This window comes from Nyctereutes procyonoides, unplaced genomic scaffold, assembly GCF_905146905.1.
Source record: "Nyctereutes procyonoides isolate TBG_1078 unplaced genomic scaffold, NYPRO_anot_genome, whole genome shotgun sequence".
In the NCBI taxonomy this organism is placed as follows: Eukaryota; Metazoa; Chordata; class Mammalia; order Carnivora; family Canidae; genus Nyctereutes; species Nyctereutes procyonoides.
The window spans coordinates 43,401,864-43,414,905 of NW_026575125.1; the positions used below are offsets into that span (position 1 = coordinate 43,401,864).

The following is a 13,042-nucleotide window of genomic DNA, read 5'->3' on the forward strand; positions in this document are numbered from 1 at the left end:
AATAAATTTAAAAAAATCTGTTTTTTTAAAAAGAGTGTTTTGGATATTTTTGACCCTTTGCATTTCCACATATACTTTAGAATCAAGGTGTCAATATCTCAAATACACCCACAAAAAATCCTGTTGGGATTCTTATTGGGATTTCAGTGCATCTATAGATCAATTTGGGGAAAATTGACATGTTTACAGAGTGATGCAATTAATGAAGATGGTGTATCTCTCCTTCATATGGACTTCCATTATGTCTGTCTTAGTCTAGTGGGGCTGCTGCAATAGAATACCATAGGCTGTGTGGCTTATAAACAATAGAAATTTATTTCTCATAGTTCTGATGGCTAGGAAGACCAGGATAAAAGCTCTAGCAGATTCAGTGTCTAGTGAGGTATCACTTCCTGGTTCATAGGTGGCTGTCCTCTCTCTGTGTTCTCACATGGCAGAAAGGGGCAAGAGAGCTTTCTGGGGCTTCTGTTATAGGGCCACTAATCCCATTCATAAGGATCTATCCAGCTTTGCGCAGTGGCAGTATCATAGCCAATGAGGTTTATCCGAGGCGCGATTATTGCTAATTGAAAACATAAGGATCTATCCTCATGATCTTATCAGTTCCCAAAGGCCCCACCTCCTAATACCATCACATTAGGGATTATACTCCAACATATAAATTTTGGGGAACCCATTCAGTTTCATAACAATACCTCCCAATTAATTTTCATAATTTTCCCTAAAGTTATTGCATGTCATTTGTTAGGTTGGCTACTATGTCTTCAGTATTTATGATGCTGTCATAAGGGTATCTTCTAAGAATTTTGCTTTCTAACTCTTTTTTTGAGGAAATATAGAAATGTAACTGATTTGAGGGTTTATTTTTTAATGTTACTATTTTTGGTGTAAATTTCTATGAGTTTTAGTGAATGTATAGGTTTAAACAGCATCACAATGAAGACACAGAACAACTACATTACCTCCCAAAATATCCTTGAGCCTCTTCTTTGTAGTTAAACCTTCCTCCACAACACTTAACCTCTGTCACTAAGTAATCCATTCCTACAGTCATGACTTTTCCAGAACATTATATATGTGGAATTGTACAATATGTAACCTTTTAAGTCTGGTTTATTTTACATATCAATAATTTCTTCCTTTTTATTGATGAATTGTATTCCATTATATGGATGTACCAATCTTTGTTTATCCATTAAACATTTGAGAGATAGTAGGGTTGTTTTCAGTTTTTGGCAATTAAGAATAAAGCTGCAATAAACATTTGTTATACAGATTTTTGTGTGAACATAAGTTTTCATTTCACTTAGGCAATTATCCAGAAGTGGAATTGCTGGGTCACGTGGTAAGTGAATGTTTAACTTTAAAAGAAATTGCCAAAATGTTTTTCAAAATCATCTGTATCTGATATTTTCTGTATCACCTTTATATTCTCACCAACAATGTATGAGTTCCAGTTGCTCAGCAGCCTTGCACTACTTGTTATTGTGAGTTTTTAGAATTAGCCATTCTAATAGGTATAGAGTGGTATTTTAATGTGGTTTTAATCTGCATTTCCCTAATGACTATTGGCATTGAGATTTTTTTTCACTTTGCCGAGCACCTTTATGAAAAAGTTACCAAGGTAGTACAGAGTTCCTATATCTCCCACACCTGGTTTCCCCTATGATTAATGTTTTACATTAGTAAGGTACATTTGTCACAATTAATGACCTGATAGTGACACATTATTATTAAGTAAAACCCTTACTTTGTTCAGATTTCCTGAGCTTTTGCCTAATGTCTTCTTTGGTTCCAGGATACCATCTAGTACATATTCTATTCAATAATCATGTATCCATAGGTTTCCCTGATTGTGATAGTTTCTGAGGTTTTCCTTGTTTTTGATGATCTTGTCCATTTTGAGGAGTACTTGTCAGATATTTTATAGAGTGTTCCTTAATTGGAATTTGTCTGATGTTTTTCTAATGACTACACAGAAGTTAAGTTTATTTCTTCCTTTACATTCTGTATGCATTTCATTTCGTTTTCTTGCATTATTGCACTACTTAGGGCTTCCAATAAGATGTTAAATAAGAGTGGTAAAAAATAAGGATACTTGTCTTTTTGTGGTCCTAAAAAGTGTTCAATATCTTATAGGTATGATTTTAGGTATAGATGCACTTTATTGAGAGATGGGTCTATGCCATCTGGTGGATCAAATTCCTATACTATTTACATAATGTAACTATTGATAATGTTGAGGCTTAAGTCCTCCATTTTGTGTATGTGTGTGTGTTCTCTTTGTTCCCTCTGTTCTTCATTTCTGTTTTCTTTTTTCTGCTTTCCTGTGGGTTATGTCAATATTTTTTAGAATCCCATTTTGATTTATCTAGTATTTTTGAGTACATCTCTTTATCTAAAATTTTTAGTGGTTGTTGTAGGTATTACATTATACATAATAGCTTATCAAAATCTAGAGGTTGTGTAGACATCTAATTAGTTCAAATGAGTTATGGAAAAATATTTCCTTTTAAATTCCTATACCTTCCCCATTTATAATATAATTTTGTCAAATATTTCCTCTATATATTTTGAGAATCACATCAAACAATATTCTAATTTTTATTTCAACCATAAGATGAAATTTAGAAAACTCAAGAGCAGGAAAGTCTATTGCATTTACCTATAATTTTATTCTTACATTGTTTTTTCTTCCTGATGTTTCAGGTTTCCTCTTTTTATCATTTCTTTTATGCTTCAAGAACTTCATTTAGACAAAGCATAGGTCTACTTGTGGAAAATTCTCCTCGATTTCTTTCATCCAAGAATCTCTTGATTTCTGCTTCATTCCTGAAGGATATATTCACTGGATATAGAGATAGGACTGTGATTTTCCTCTCTTGTCATTTCATTGTCTTCATTTTTCTTTGAAGCAGGACTCAAAGTCCTTACGGGCTGCAATCTAGCACAACTAGAGATATAATTTTCACTGTGTTCTATGTTGTGTTCTAGGATGGCCATTCTCATATGAGAAGGTGCCTCTGGAGATGTGCAAGGTGTGATTTCTCAGTCAATTGCTGAAAAGAATAGGGTTTGGAGGGGCTTGATGAGTGTGGTGGAGATTTGAATAGGTACTAAACAAATAGAAGAAAAAGCTGACAAGTAAAGAGATAGCTGAGTGCTGCTGAGGGCTCAGGTGAGAAAAGAAGCCATCTGTTTGTGGTGGCTTCAATTGGCTGTGTGGTTTTCTTTAGCAGCCTGGAATAGGGAGTAATTGGAGGCAGCAGCGAGAAGATACATTTAAGAAAAGCATTTGAAGTTTGCTCTTGTATTTCCTCTAATTGTCACAGAACCTACATTATTAACCCCTTCACTACAGAAGTCAGTGGAAACATCCCAAACCACAGTTACCAGTGTCTGTGAATATATCAGAGCATATCAGGGCAGCAAAAGCTCTACTTGGTTGAGAGGGAGGTTATTTAAAATAGATGGGGACTACTTCATTAGCTATTCACTCTTCCATCCCTTTCAGATGTCCACGGCTGGTAGATTACAACCCGGGGCATTGTCTCCTCACAGTGCTGCTTCTTTCAAAGAGTTTCAAGATGAAAACTTGATCATAGCAGTTGTGTATGGAATGGCAGCAAATGGGAATTATCAATAGGTTCTATGGTACCTAGTGCTCTTTTCTCTCCATTCCTCTAACACATTGTGGCTGATGTAGACTAGGAGAAATAAGACCTATATATGTATATGTATGTACAAACAAACATATACACATTATAATAAAATTTAAGAATATCAATGACTTATCAAAGCTCCCAAATAGAAAAGTAAAATTCTCTACAAAGGAAAGAATTAAATTGATAATATTTCTTATTAACAAATTTGAATACAAGAAGACAACTAATATTTTATTATTTTTAAAATAAATTTATTTTTTATTGGTGTTCAATTTGCCAACATATAGAATAACACCCAGTGCTCATCCCATCAAGTGCCCCCCTCAGTGCCCATCACCCAGACACTCCCACCCCCCGCCCACCTCCCCTTACACCACCCCTAGTTCGTTTCCCAGAGTTAGGAGTCTCTCATGTTCTGTCTCCCTCTCTGACATTTCCCACTCATTTTTTCTCCTTTCCCCTTTATTCCCTTTCACTATGTTTTATATTCCCCAAATGAATGAGACCATATAATGTTTGTCCTTCTCCGATTGACTTATTTCACTCAGCATAATACCCTCCAGTTCCATCCATGTCGAAGCAAATGGTGGGTATTTGTCGTTTCTAATGGCTAAGTAATATTCCATTGTATACATAAACGACATCTTTAAAGACGATGTTTAAAAGAACTTTGAACTTATAATTTCATTTTCATCCATTTTTCATTTAAATGTAATAAAGTAAAAATATTCTGGGACATACATTGTCTGGGAAAGTTTGACAGACCTACTGCCCACAAAGATCCTTCCTGAAGACAATTTTGGAAAAGGTCTTCAGGTGAGAAGAGAAGAAAGAGATGCTACAAGAGATATGGAAGTAAGAGTGATTGAATATCATGGTATAATTTATTGCTGATGTGAAAAATTTAAAAATACTGGACAAAAATGAAGAAAAAGCTTACTATGGAGTAACCTAGAACTAAATTTTTAAATATTACCAAAATGACAGGGGAGGTGTGATGGGAATCAAAAGGCGTAAGTCATATTGTTAAAAGGAGAGTACAGATGTTTATAAACTGAGTTAACATGATTGTTAAAGGAAACAAAGAACAAAAATAGAACGTGTAACTTTTAAACTAGAAGAAGAAAAGTCCATCTATCTTATAGAAAGCAGGAAAGAAGAAAAGATAAATGAGTCAAAAAAGATTTCCAATGTGGATTTCTTCTAGGTTTTGAAAACATCCATTGTGTCACTGTGTGGTCATGGGTAACAGTGGCTGGAGTGAAATAGAATTGAGACATTCAACAGAACTGAGAAGCTAAGGTTCTGGGTGACATGTCTGCATGGATCCCATTGCCAGGGATGAGAAATTGTATCTTGTCTCAAGACTCCTGTGGTTTTGGTTTTTTTTTTTTTTTTTTTGGTTTAAGATTTTATTTATTTATTCATGAGAGACACAGAGAGAAAGAGAGGCAGAGACACAGGCAGAGGGAGAAGCAGGCTCCATGCAGGAAGCCCGATGTGGGACTCGATCCCAGGTCTCCAGGATCACACCACGGGCCAAAGGCAGGCACCAAACCGCTGAGCCACCCAAGGATCCCAAGACTCCTGTTTTTGAGTTTTCCCATCCTCTACCTACTTTGCCAATCTCTATAACTTATGGGTAATAAAAAAAATAAACATATTTCACTATAGGGGCTGTACAGAAAGTAGAATCTTCAGCAGAAGTACCATGTCTCAGTTAAGGAATGATCCATGAAGAGGGGCAACAGCAGTATTTCTGGCTGAGCTTGCTTTACTTTGCATTAGGGCTTCAGGGAGAGCTGTGGAAATGTTTTAAAAGTGGGAAATCAATAATAGGAAGAGAATTGGATAAGGAGTTCATGATTAGAGTTGGAGGTGCAACTCTAGGACCTAGGAAGAGGGCAGGTGATGGTGCAGGGAGGTGCTTGCCATTGGGTGGTGTCTGGGGATTATTACGATGAAAAGAATAGATGAAATTGGTTGCCCACAAACTCTGCAACATTGATGTACATTCTTTTGTACCCAGAATGAGCTGAATTGTTAGGTGGTAAACTACCTGACCAGTGCCCCTAGCACCACCACTTCTCTCCCTTACCCTAGCTAACTTGCTATGTTCAAAGCAGCGATAAGGCCCCCTCCAGCTCTGTTTCTCATTCCATCTCTTTTCTTACTCTCCCATATCCCACTTCTCTCACATCCCTATATCACATTACTACCTACTACTTTTTGGACAGGTAACTAGACCAGATATACTTATTGTACCATTGGCCAACTCATAAGACTTTAGACAAAGGTTGCCACCTTGTGGTTGGAAACCAAAATAACCAAGATGGGACGGGTAAAATAGATATGACTTGAATTTGGGGTCTCATATTTGAGGGTGCATCAGAATCACCTAGAGGGCTTGTTAAAACAGTGTTGGATCCCATCCCCATTGATTTTGAGTCAGTAAGTTTGAGTCAAGACTCAAAAACTTGCATTTCTAACATGTTCCCAGGTGATGCTGCTGTTGCTGCTTTAAGGACCACAGTTTGAAAACTGCTTTGGACAAACTGTATGCAGGATAGGCAGATTTCCATTTTGGCCATTCAAGACTGGTAGAATTAGAATTTGAACCTAGATCTAGTTAACTCCAAAATACATTAGTTTTTTGCTACACTATTATTAGGAAATGCAGGTGATACTCCTGGGGCAGCAGTCTGGTTTGTATTCTGTATCTCTGGGAAGGTAACTGCCTACTAGAGGAAGGAATGATATACATTCTTCCTGTATGGATTAGATTTACCATGGTATAATTAACAATTCCCCTACCGTTGGACATTTCCCTACCATTGGACAAATTTGTACAATTATTAAAAATTTTAAAGGGAACTTTGTTCATAAACCCTTCTCTTGCTATTTACTGACCACCTCTGATATAATAACTTTGATGCATTTTTATGACATTAACAGTCCCCTTCTCATGAGGGATGAAGATAGGTGGGGGAAAAGCAGATGTGAGAATTAATAATTCTATTCCACCAAATGTACTACCATGAACAAAACTGAACATAGGCTCTTGATTTTCTGGAGATTTCAGTCTAGCGTAATACTCCAACATTAAATCAACTAGTCATACAAATACATGTAAAGTTGTGGCTGTAAAAATGCTATAAAGGAGAGGTCAACAGTATGATTGGCAGTGTGACAGTGTTTGGAAATTTTGTTCCCAGATTATAATGATACACTTTTAAAAATTACTACTAATATTTTAATAATTTTGTTATGAGTAGTATTCTAATGGAATTTCCAATTTATTCTTGTATACCAGAATTTGAATATATCATGAGTATGTCTGGATTTGGTCTCAGCTCTGGGTGAATATTGGTTTTGATGCCTGTCCAAACAACATTTGGCCAAACTGTGGATTAGGTGAACCTCTACCACCTACCTGGCACCACAACGTCCCTCTGTGGTAGACAGATTTTGAGGTTTCCCTTTATATCCCCATCTCCTGGTATTCACACCTCTTGTATAATCCCTTCCCCTTTAATGTGAGCAGGAACTATGGCTTGCTTCTAACCAATATAATATGACAAAGGTGATGGGATGTCACCTCTGTGACTACATTATGTTGTGTGATAATCCATCTTGCTAGCCAACTTGTTTTAGAGTCTTTCTGTTTTTTCATTGCTAATTTGGAAGAAGCAACTTACTATGATTCCTAAAGTCACAATAAAAGGAACTCTGACAACTGGAATGAGCTTATAAATTGATCCTTCCCTCGTTGAGCCTTTAGATTACAGCCCGGTCCTGATTATTACCTTAATTGCAGCCTTACAGAGAACTCAGTTAAACTTTGCTTTGACTCTTGACACATAGAAACTGTGAGATAACAAAAGGATGTTGTTTTAATTCATTAAGTTGTGGTAGCATTGTAAGTTGATAACCTTTTTTGCAGCACTTCAGCCCCTCTGGTATGTATTCCACCTTGCCATTCTTTTATATGCCACTCTTCTGCCTGGAATCTTCCTCTACCTTCTCCATTCCACTTCTGCCTGGCTAACTCCTTTGGGTCTTAGCTAAATTGTTACTCCCCTTGGAAATGGTTTATTAATCTAAATTTTGGATATTTTTCTTCCATGAAAATTTGAGATGGCAAAGTTGACATATATGGTCTTAAGCCATCCTCATAAGATGTGACAAATTCTCACATAAGACTTTTTTCTTGAAAGAATAATGAAATTAATACCTAAAATTTAAATATATATATTATTTTGTTTAGTGTTGTAAGTGTCAATATCTCAAGCAAGTCTAAAGTTTGGAATTATAGTATACTTGGATCTTAACTTTTTGAAAATTTTAAAGATTTATTGGCTCAAAATTGATATAGTATTCTTCCTAATGTTATCTAGTGAGTGCCCTCTCTCAAAATTTATATTAACTACCAATCTACTTCCCTATTTAATTATTTAAGTTTTCTGGAGGTAAAATTAATAGCTCTTACAATCATAATTAATTTTTGTTAAATCTTGATAAACATTTATCCTTCAACTGATTGATAGAATTAAAACATATTATGATATTTTCTCTCCATGTTATACCTAGAATGCTTACCTATGTTTAAAGTGAATATTAAGATATTAACAATAAATCCAAATGACTTCCCTTGTTCATGTTATTATCATTGTTATGCTAAGAATGAAACTAGACCACTTTCTTACACCAAACACAAAAATAAATTCAAAATGGATTAAAGACCTAAATGTGAGACCTGAAACCACAAAAATCCTAGAAGAGAACACCAGCAGTAACTTTTTGACATTGGTCATAGCAACTTCCTTCTAGATATGTCTCCTGAGGCAAGGGAAACAGAAGCAAAAATAGAATATCGGGACTATATCAAAATAAAAAGGAAACAATCAACAAGACTAAAGGCAACCTAGAGAATGGGAGAAGATATTTACACATGACATATCTGATAAAGGGTTAGTATTCAAAATCTATAAAGAATTTATCAAACTCAACACCCAACAAACAAATAATCCAGTTTAGAAATGGGCAGAAGGCATGAATAGATATTTCTCCAAAAAAGACATTCAGATGGCCAACAAACATATGAAAAGATGCTCAACATCACTGATCATCAGGGAAATACAAGTCAAAAGTACAATGAGATATCACCACTCACCTGTCAGAATGGCTAAAATCAACAACACGAGAAACAAGTCTGGCAAGGATGTGGAGAAAGGAGAACACTCTTGTTCCATTGGTGGGAAGGCAAACTGGTGCAGCCACTGTGGAAAACCATATGGAGGTTCCTCAAAAATTTAAAAAAACAACTACTCTATGACCTGACAATTGCACTACTAGGTATTTACCAAAAGAATATAAAAATACTGATTCAATGGGATATATGCACACTGATGTTTATAGCAGCATTATTTACAATAGCCAAATTGTGGAAACAGCTCAAGTGTCCATTGACTGATGAATGAATAAAGAAGAAATGATATAAACACACACATACACACAATGGAATATTTCTCAGCTATGAAAAGAATGAAATCTTGCCATTTGTGATGACATTACTGGAGCTAGAGAGTATAATGCTAAGTGAAATTAAGTCAGTCAGAAAAAGACAAATGCCATGTGATTTCACCCATAAGTGGAATTTAGGAGGCAAAACAAACAAACAAAGGGAGAAAAAAGAGAGAGGGAAACCAAGAAACAGGCTCTTATCTACAGAGAACAAACAGATGGTTACCAGAAGGGAAATGGGTGGGGGTTGGGTAAAATAGGTGATGGGGATTAAGGAGTGCACTTGCTGTGATGAGCACTGGGTGTTGTACGAAAGTGTTGAATTGTTATATTGTACACCTGAAACTAATATAACACTGTATGTTAACTAACTGGAATTTAAATAAAAAATTAAGAAAAGAAAGAGAATATGGGGTGCCTTGGTGGCTCAGTTGGTTAAGCATCTGACTCTTGATTTAGGCTCAGGTCATGATCTCAGCATCATGAGACTGAGCTCTGCATTGGGCACCCTGCTCAGCAGGGAGTCTGCTTCTCTCCCTCTTCCTCTGCCTCTTCCCCTGCTCATGCATTCTCTCTCTCTCTCACTTTGTATCTCTAAAGATAAATAAATAAAATATTTTTTTAAAAAAGGAAAGAGAATGAGAAGGCCAAATGACTTCCCTGGGCATGTTATTGTCATTGTTATGCTAATCAATATGATAGTAGCCAAGGTGATCACATGATCATTGATCATCACAAGTTTAAGAATGGCAGAAATTAAGATTTTGGTAGGTTATAGTGTGTGTTCATAATTATTCCTTTCCCATCCTGTAGGCAGAGTATACCTTACTGCCCCATTGTCCTTGGGGTTGGCTAGCCATGTGACTTTCTTCTGTCAATAGAATGTAAGTAGATGTGATGTACAGACTCTAGAATGGCCTCCATGATCTTCATTTCCTAGTGTTCATGTCCTTGTGCAATCCGTTCCCCTTGAGTGTGGCTGGGAATTGTGACATGCTTCTAACTGATAGAATATGGCAAAAGTGATGAAATGTCATTTCTGTGATTAAATTACATTGTATAAGATCTAGTCTTGCTTAGCAGATTCACTTTAGAGACTTCATGCTAGCTTCATGATGTAACCAACCCTACTGCTACATTGCACTGAACTGCAGAAAGGGCTCTAGGAACTACAAGCAGCATCTAGAACTATGGGAAGCTTCTAGGAGCTGAGGGCAACCTACAGACAATGAGGGTAGCCTTCATCTGACAGCCAGCAAATAGCCAGTGAAGCCATTAAGCAGAGAACCCAACTAAGCTATGTCCAGAATCCTGACCCACAGAAAATGTGAGATAATAAATGTGTTGTTGTAAGCAACTAAGATTTTGGTAGTTTGTTAGATAGCAATAAGTAACTAATATAGTAGACATAATATACCCCAATATCAAAGCAGAAGTTTTAAATACACTTTTATGGTTTGGTTCTGTATCCCTTGAGCTTTAGCCTTACAACAAGAGAAGAGCATGCCCAAGAGAGTAGCAGTTCCTCTGGCTAGGGTCCTTAAATGAAAATACTCATGAAGCCACCTGAACCCAGTCAAATTCAGCAAAGTTATAGGTAACCATTACTCTTCATGTAAGATGAATAGTAACTATTTCTTGTTGTAAGCCACTGCAATTTAGGAGTTGTTTGTTGTTGCAACAAAAGCTAAGTGATTCAAAGTTGAAGAAGATATTTGGCTATTCAGCCTTTAAATATCAAAGCCAAAGCTGAGGAACAATGTCACCAACATAATGAAGTAGGAGACCCCAGCCTCTGTCCTCCCACAAAGATCAACAAATTAGCTAGCAGTCCATGAACAAAAACAGAGCTCAGAGACCACAGAAGTCCACTTAAGAAACTTTAGCAACATAGTGGAACAAAACACCTGATAATAACCATGCCAAAAAGGAAGAAAGAACAGCTTAATGGAGATATGTGAATTGCCTGACAAAGAATTCAAAATAATTTTTCTAAATATTCTCAAGGAGCTACAAGATAACACAAATAAACAATTTAATGAAATCAGGAAATAATACAAGAACCAAATGTGAAGTCCAGGAAAAAGAAAGCATAAGGAAGAATCAAACGGGAATTTTGGAGCTGAGGATATAATGATTAAACTGAAGAATTCAGTAGAGAGCTTCATCATCTCACTGGAACAACCAGAAGAATCAATGGGCTTGAAGACAGATCATTTAAAATTATCTATTCTGAAGAGAAAAAAAAAAGGATGAAAGGACAGAAAAAAGCCTCTAGGACTTATGGAACATCATTAAAGGAAACAATCTATGCTTCATTGGAGTCCCAAAAGGAGAAGAGAAAAAGTTTATTTAAAGAAGTAATGGCGGGATCCCTGGGTGGCGCAGCGGTTTGGCGCCTGCCTTTGGCCCAGGGCGCAATCCTGGAGACCCGGGATCGAATCCCACATCGGGCTTCCGGTGCATGGAGCCTGCTTCTCCCTCTGCCTGTGTCTCTGCCTCTCTCTCTCTCTCTGTAACTATCATGAACAAATAAAAATTTAAAAAAAGATTTTGGCAAGATTGCCTTGGCTACAGCATGGAGAATAGACTATAGAGGGCAAGAGATGATATAGGAAAAATAGTGAATGCTGTAGTTTAAAAGGTAATAGTTGTGGAAATAGAAGTGAATAAATTTGAGACATATTTAGGAAATAGAATTGACAGTACTTGGTGAGCACTTGGTGATAGATTCTATATGGGAGGAATGAGAGAGAAGAGAATGTCTAGAATCACTCTAATATGTCTGGCTTTCCTAGCTGGTTGAATAGGGGTATCATTCACTGAAATATAAAGAACACTGGAAGGAATTAGATTTGGAAGGGAAAGATCACATGTTCCATTTTGGACACATGAGGTTTAAAGTGTCATCGAGCCATCCAAATAGACATAAAGAAATATCAGAAAGGAAGACAGAACATGAGAGACTCTTAACTCTGGGAAATGAACTAGGGGTGGAAGAAAGGGAGGTGGGCTGGGGGTGGGGGTGACTGGGTGATGGGCTTGAGGGGGGCACTTGATGAGATGAGCACTGGGTGTTATTCTATATATTGGCAAACTGAACACCAATAAAAAATAAATTTATAAAAAAATAATAAAAAATAAAAAAAAAGAAATTAACTCTCCACCGAGGTAAGCCAAAGAGCTTCATAAATAAAAATAAATATTAATTCTAAAAAAACCCCAAAAACCCAAATAGACATAAAGCTTTGGGACTAAGAGAAGATCTAAACTGTAAATATAAATTTGAAAGTCAGCTTTACATGGGAGGTAAACTGTAAGCATGGTGTGGATGAATTTTCTGAAGATAGCAGGGATAGAAGCAGGATTTAAGATGCTCCAACATTTAATAATAGTGTCAGGAAGGAGAAGTTAGTGTAAAGTATCTCCAGAATATGAAGCGCACAGCAAAGGTGTCATGAATGCATCTCTTTCATAAAATATTACTATGCTTTATTTCTGAAATGTTTACAAAGAGCTAAAGCCACTGTGCCAAGTGCTAGTGGTGTGAACTAGTATCTGCCGTCAAGAAACCTGCAGTATAAAGGGAGAAACAGAAAGCATAAACAATTATCCTACCTGAATATCATATGCTGTTATTAGTATAATAAGGGGTATTTCTGAAGGAGATGAAATCTAAGTTGACATAAAAGGGCAAGCTGGAATTAGGTAAATGGAGGAAGTTGGGTGAGGGATTTTCAGGCAGAAGAATCTACCTCTCTGAAAGCAGAGGGATGAGACTGTGCAGCATGTTTGGAGAACTGGCTGGAGCTAAGGATGAGTGTGAGGAGGTGTCAGGAGTCATGGCAGGAGAA

The 13,042-nt window shown here is 36.6% G+C and overlaps 1 pseudogene; it reads left to right on the forward strand.

The window, feature by feature from the left end:
* Nucleotides 1–505: 505 nt before the first annotated feature.
* LOC129519017 (U4 spliceosomal RNA) lies at nt 506–683 on the forward strand (annotated as a pseudogene).
* The last annotated feature ends 12,359 nt before the right edge of the window (nt 684–13,042 follow it).